General features: G+C 38.0%; 1 long non-coding RNA gene across 1 annotated transcript; it reads left to right on the plus strand.

Annotated features, from left to right (window-relative positions):
* The first annotated feature begins 833 nt into the window (after window positions 1-833).
* On the plus strand, window positions 834-3449 carry LOC133064930 (uncharacterized). Its single transcript, XR_009694775.1, has 3 exons — window positions 834-1548; window positions 2234-2288; window positions 3227-3449. It is a non-coding gene; the product is annotated as an uncharacterized LOC133064930 (long non-coding RNA).
* The last annotated feature ends 3535 nt before the right edge of the window (window positions 3450-6984 follow it).

Consider the following 6984-nt stretch of genomic DNA (forward strand, 5'->3'; position numbering starts at 1 on the left):
ATCCTACTCCCCTGGTCACAGTGATCCTTTCTAGATCTGCTAGAAAATTTGGTCCTGGATTTGAACCTAGGGGTAAGTAGCAGCTTGCATCCATATTGGGTACAGAAGATGAGAGCTTGTCCAAGAATGAAGCCCATATGGAAGATGCTGAGCTGAGAAATGGAGAGAGAGAAAGCAAGTCCTAGGTCATATTGTTTGAGGCCTGGATCAAGCTTCACCTGCACCAGATACTCTAAATTATCCAGTTACATGGGTCAATAAATTTACCTTTTGATTCAGCTACTTTGGGTTATGTTTTTTCAACTTTGGCGAGCAAAGGATTTTTGATTAATGTAACATCTTCAAACAAAATTTGGCAAATTAAACTCATGTTGTGCCCATGGTTTGCCAAATTTTGTGATTTCCCCGGCTAATTCCCAGACTCCTTTCTTCTCACATGTAGAGTGACTTTAGCCTTGCAGCAAACCCCTCTAAACACTAAACCTGAGTCTTCTTTCCCTTCCCTGAAAGACTCCTCCAGTTCTGTGCTTAAACCCAGCTCACTGGGGAAGTTAAAGAAGGAAGGGAACAGATGGCAACCTGATTCATATTCCTCTTATAGGAATTAAGCCAATTGCTTTTAGGGGTCAGTTCCAGTTCAGTTTCAGCAGTGAATGAGAGTTGTTTGAATCCATTTCTTCTTTAGGCCTGTAATCATCTGCAGTAATCCAAAGTCCTTCACTGGGGAAAATATTTGAGGGAGTTAAAAGTTTGTTCCAGTTTGAGGGAACCATGTAATGTAGAATCAAGTTGCACCTGTCTTCTTAGGCCTTTTGTGCTAATAGGGGCAGTATATGGGCAGGATAGGGAGGTGATTACTAATATACTTAATACAAAAATAATCAGCCTAGACTGCATCCATAATAAGCTGTGTCATAAAATCTACTCTTTGGGTTTGCTTTTAATAATTCTAATCCACGTGAGAGTAGACTTTGAAACATCAGACTGTATCCACCAAATGACTAAAAGATAGGTTAAGACAAACTTTTAAAATTTTTGCCTCTTTTAGAGGAGCGGGTGCCTTATAGGTGAAACACTTATGGCCTGTGTTTGAAAACTATTTCTAATTAAAGTGATAGACTTAGTGAACAATTTGGGGACATGATTATCCTCTAGAAAGTAAAAATCTAGGTTCAGAATATCAACTGGACCTTTGTATATATATAATAGAAGCAATATTATATTAATAATATATAATATAAAAATGTTATATATAATATAAATAATTACAAGGCACTTAAAGAATGCTCAGCTTGTTCCAGGATATTTTTTTCTTAGCGGGTGGTGTACAAACAAGAGATAGAATGACAGATGCCATATATATGTTTTACAAAAACACCTCTTGCTTGTGCATGTGTAAGCAGAGTCAGGTTTGACAAAATGCAAAGAGATGTCTTACAGATGGCGCATGTGAGGAGGACAGTCTTCTCAAGCTGATGAGGCTGTAAAAGCAGTTGTCATGAGTATGTGCAAGTCCGCCACACCTGTTCTTCGAGGGAATTCCCACCGGTAGGTACGAATCTTCAGAATCAGAGACCAAGGCTAGCTGAGCTTAGTTCACTTTCCCGTTAGTTCAAGAGAGGCTATGACCACCAAAACGGCTTTTTGTGAGCCTTTCTGAGACTTTCTATTTCCCTTGACTCTGTGTTATTTGTGGTTAAAATTTAAGATTAAAATCCTCTTACTTGGTCCTTGAAGAAATAGCCATGATTAATCTTATAGCATTAAATTCACTGGTGATGTGTTTTGAAGGGAATAAACTCCTGCGAAAATAAACTGCAAAAAGGCTTGGATATACAGAATTTCGATGCTTCAAATGATGTAATTTTCTATAATATTTAGCCTGCCATTTTTAGTTTGGTATTTGTATAATAGGAGATTTCGAAGAAAAAGCTAAAGAGAGGCTAATTTGCTTGGTACTGCTTCTGTTCTTTTGTTCTTTTAGAATCTAAAATTAACCAACATCTGCAGTGTCAACAGGGACTCCATATGGCATTCAAGTTTGTACTTTTCCTAAATAATGCATTTGAAGCAATGTAATCGGAGAGGAATTCTGAGGTGATAATGAATAGACTGCCTTATATTGTATAGCACTGGATAGTTTCAAAATGGTTTAACAACTAGGACTTTATTTGATCTTCACAACAATGTTAAGAGGCAACGAGATCAGGTATTTCTTATTCTTGTCAAACAGATGAGAAGACAGAAGTTCAAAATATGGAAGAGAGATGACCACAGTCACAAATCCGGTGAGTAGCAGAGTGAGAATGAGACCCTGGCCATACTCTAATCTCATGTCCTTTCACCAAATTACTAGGATCAAGTTTTTAACTCAAGTTAAAATAGCATGTTTTCAAAATATTAGATTCCTCAAACAACTCTGTAGGGAAATCGAAAGGACTCAATGCCAGAAATAAATAATAAACATGCAGGTTTAGTTTCCTGGAGTTTAATGGATTTCATTTGCTCAATTAAGTTCACAGAGGACTTCCACTAAAGTTCATCTAGTTACTCTTGTGAGTTCCTATTTTACCTACCAAAAAAAAAGTTTTTACCAAAATGTTTTTTCTTCTGTGAAATCACACCTCATAAATCTTTATGTCATATCTAGAAAATTCAAAAGCTTTCCAGTTAGATGTTGCAACTAACAGTGTTTTCCTCCCAGTAATAAGTTATAATTTACCTCTACCTGAGTTTTGAAACATTTTTTCTCAAGCCAAATTCCTGTAAATGTCCACAGAGTAACAATCATTCAGGATTTCTAGGACAAGAAAGAAAATAGTTTAAAGTCAAAGAATGTATTATCTTGTGGCCAATACACAGGCATAAATTTCAAAGAACCCTATTTTTGAAAGCATAAGTAATGTTATTGCTAATCCACTTTACAGAAATTTCTAGCTATGTAATACTACTATTTCTACTTTTATTTATTAATTTTTCTATTTCTACTTTTAAATGAAGAGAAATTCAGTTGCTTCCATTTCTTTAAAGTTGGAGACTTAAAAATTATGGTGTTCTTGAAGCGGAACACTGTGAGTTATGTCAAAAAAGGTACTGGCGTTCATAAACACTGACAGGCAGATGGATTTCCAACAAGTGGAAACACAGAGCTACACTGGCAAAAAGCAGCAGCCAGCAAGCATTTTAATCGTGATTTGGCTCATCTGTGCTCGTTCTGACTCCACAGAAGTTCATCTTTAGGAAGCACCTTCTACCAAATGGAAAGCTGGCAAGAAGTAATGCTTGAGATTGCTGACACTGAAACAACCAGAGCGTACTTAAAATTGAAAAAACATTTCCCCCTATTATTTGTTTGGATATATCTCAAAGAACCCCAAACAGAAAAGCAATATTTAAATTTGATTTTGTCCAAAACATTCTTGCAATTCTAATACCCTACCTACTCTGTGTCCAGGATTGGTGGAAATACACTAAGCATTTTTGAAAAGATTATCTAACCCAAGTAGAGGAATGTTATCTTTCCATGAATGAGCAAATTTAGATATGGGAGTGATGAAAAAGAGAAACTGAGAGAGACAAAGTGGATGACTGGGAGTGTGCTTCACTAGAAAAAAGTAATTGGGAGGAATTGGGTGGAGTTGGAGAATTTGGGTAGAAAAGCTTTCAGAGAGGGGAGGTTTAAATCATTTGACTAGGCAATAACTCTATCTGGCTAATAATGAGCATCTGTAAAGAAAGAGCCAAGGGTGATAGAAAGGAATGACTATGGTGGTACCATCTGGTGGTAATCTGACTGCAGAGAGACAGTGAATGCAGAGATGGGAACAAGGTAACAAAAGAAAGGGAAGTGCCCAAGATGCCATAAGAACCTAAACTGCAGGGGTTTTTTTCTCCTTCAGTCAAATCTAGTTTTTCTCTTCCCTTTCCACCATCTCTACACCTCTGCCCCACACTGCAAGAAAAATCTGTGTTCACAGGCCCAAGTTTGTTTAGCTTAGTCCTCCTTCACCACTGAATGATTTGTGGAGACAGACTGGTAACCACTTTTTAGCAAGGACTTCAGCATTAATCAATCAGAATTAGAATGATATAACTTTGTTCCCAGTCAACCCAATTACAACCACAGACCTCTTTGAGCTACAGCGCAGTAATGTGGTGTCTTGGCGATTCTGCCGCTGATTAATGGACTGGACAGAGAAGTGTTGGAAGGGCCAATGCAACTCCTGCAATAGTCCACTGCTTTTCTCCCAGATCGGCTTTAAAAAAAAAAAAAAGCTGATCATATCAAACCATGTTAGCCAATACCTGTATTGTTTGCCTGAACTATAAAGCACAACCGTACATCTTGTTCTTTTGCAGTTCGTTATTAGAAGAAAATATAAAGAAGAATTAGACCATGCCTATAATATTCAAGATAGCTAGACAAACATGCATACTCCTACACTGCCCATTGGAGCATGTCGTTTGCACACTGATATGGTAATGATTATTCTCAAAGTTAGATGCAGTATCACTCCCTCTTCCTCTCCCTGCCAAGATTCCGTGTCTCTCAGAGGCAGTGGGACAAGGACACGGTCTTGCCAGCTGATGCTAAGGAGGACCAAAGACTCAAGGACCAGCTGTACATAGAGCTCATTCACCTGTCTCTCACAAATCACCCAGTCCACACACATCATCGCCACAGGAGGAATCAGGTTCTCCAAGGTCATCCTAAGGATGACTGTGGAGGGTAGCTGGACCCATGGGATTTTGCCTTGTTTTCTCCACAGATACCTTTACAATGGCTTTTGGGGGCCTGTGTACTCTCAAGAAACTGATTCCTCCTGTGTGAAAATGTAGAGAGCCTGGAAGAATGGAACATATCATGACTAATCTCTGAATACCTCATCCTGGAGGGAGTTGTTCTTGCTCTCACAAATAGTTCAGCGCTCAGTTGATCAACACATTTAAAGGAAGTTTCCAAACATGTCTGAAACTCTAGGTGCAGAGGCTTTAGTGCCAATTAACAAAGGCAGTTTAGACCAGAACAGAACAGAGGTAGGAAATCAGGAAAATGAAGAAGCAGTGTGATAGAGTAGAGACAGCCAGCTCTGTCAGCAACTAGCTGTATGCCTTTGGTGATTATGCCTGCATCTCAGTTTTCCCAGCTCTAAAACGAAAGGAACTTGGTAAGAAAAGCACGTTTATGGTGTCTCTCTGCATGTTCTCCCTTACATTGAATTCACTGAGGGTATACTGCTGCCAGCCCTCCTCGTCCTGCTTTTCCCTCACCAGCCCTTTCTGGCCTCCACGTTTTTTCACTAGGGATGTTTTATTGAGAAAGACTGGTGGCACCTGGCAAAATATCATATGCTGTCTCCCAGATTCCTGAATAATTTCTTCTAGGTTGGAAGGGAGTATCTTTCATTTCCAAATACCTGTATCTAATGTCAGCCTTGCCCTGAGGAGCAACACCAACAGCTGGAGGGGTGAATCTTTACTTAGCTTCTCTGAGGCCATGTGCTAATAAAACAAACAAACAAAATAAAACCTAACAAATCTTTTATGTGTTTGTCTTTGTTGTTGTTACTGCTGCAGTTTGATTGTTGAAGAATGTGTTTATTACGTCAGGACCGTGCTGCCCTTAGAAAGGGGTAAAACACTTAGTGCAAGTCAAAACCTTGCCGGATAGGTTGCCGGCTTTTTTGATCTCTTATTTGACACAATCTCATCTGCATTTTTCGTGGCAGAAGATATATATTGCTATGTTCTTCTTAAGGCCATTTTCCTCTTATAGAGTGCATATCAAATATTTTGGAAGGAAAAATGACGTGTTTTGTTTTGTTTTGTTGTTATTGTTATTATTTGTAACTTAGAGAGCCTATAATTTTTATTCATCCAAAATAAATCCTTAGGTCCCTTTGTATTTCACACCAACTTGGTAAACAAAGGAAAATGGTATTCAAAAATCTTCCCTTTCCACTTACCTTTCTGAATTCTCCTATATAGCTGAGGAATTGCCATTCTGAGAAGCTGGGGGAGGGGAGGGAAGAGCATTCCTCTAATTTCAGGCCTCCTAAATCTGGGATTCCTTATGTTGCTCAAAGAACTAAGCATTCTGGAAATTCTGCAAAAATTAATGCAAATATTGTTCTCCCAGTAGAACTACTAAATGTGGTCATATGGTCTATCTCTTACAGGAGGATTTATTCCTTCTTTCTTAATTAAGTGAGAAATAAAAGGAAGTCATGTACAAGCTTTCAGAGCAATGACTATAATATAAAAAATGTAGTTCCAGGGAAAGAAAGAAAAGAAAAAATGTTGAAATATGGAAATAATAGGAGGGCTTACTCAAGTAGATTCCTATGCTCCATCCAAGCACTGAAAGAATTAAGAAAAGCTCTAAAGAAAGGTAGAAGAATGCAGACAATGGAGCAAAGCAGTCAAGGACAGAAAGTAAGAAGTGTATAGAGTAATAAATTGGAATCTGGGATGATTCTTAACTAAATCACTTTCAAACTGCAATTTTCAAATAAAAGATGAGATTGAAAAAACTCACTGCTAGAAAAGAAAACAAAATGAATTTGTAAAGAAAGCCCATTCTGAATAAAGTCTTCAGAGATAAGGTCACCTGGCTAGAAAAGAGTTGAAACAAAATAAAGTGGCACAGGTGAGGACATTTGCTAAAAAAAACAAACCGTACTGACTTTGCTACATCCACCCAATGTATCAGATAGCCTCCCAAAGCAAGTGTTTTAGCATATGTGCTCTAGTTCCAAAAGGGAATGGATTTAGTCAACTGTGTTAGTTCTATGTTACTGTGTAACAAATATTCTAAAACAGAGCTTACAACAAAATTTATTATCTTACAGTTTCTTTCTGTCAGAAATACAGGTACAGCTTAGCTGGTTTCTCCCTCTCAGGGCCTTTTACAAGACTGCAATCAAGGCATCAGCTTTTTAAAAACAACAATAAAATACACACATACTTTTGAAAAATACAAAA

The sequence above is a fragment of the Dama dama genome, chromosome 11 (assembly GCF_033118175.1).
Source record: "Dama dama isolate Ldn47 chromosome 11, ASM3311817v1, whole genome shotgun sequence".
NCBI lineage: Eukaryota > Metazoa > Chordata > Mammalia > Artiodactyla > Cervidae > Dama > Dama dama.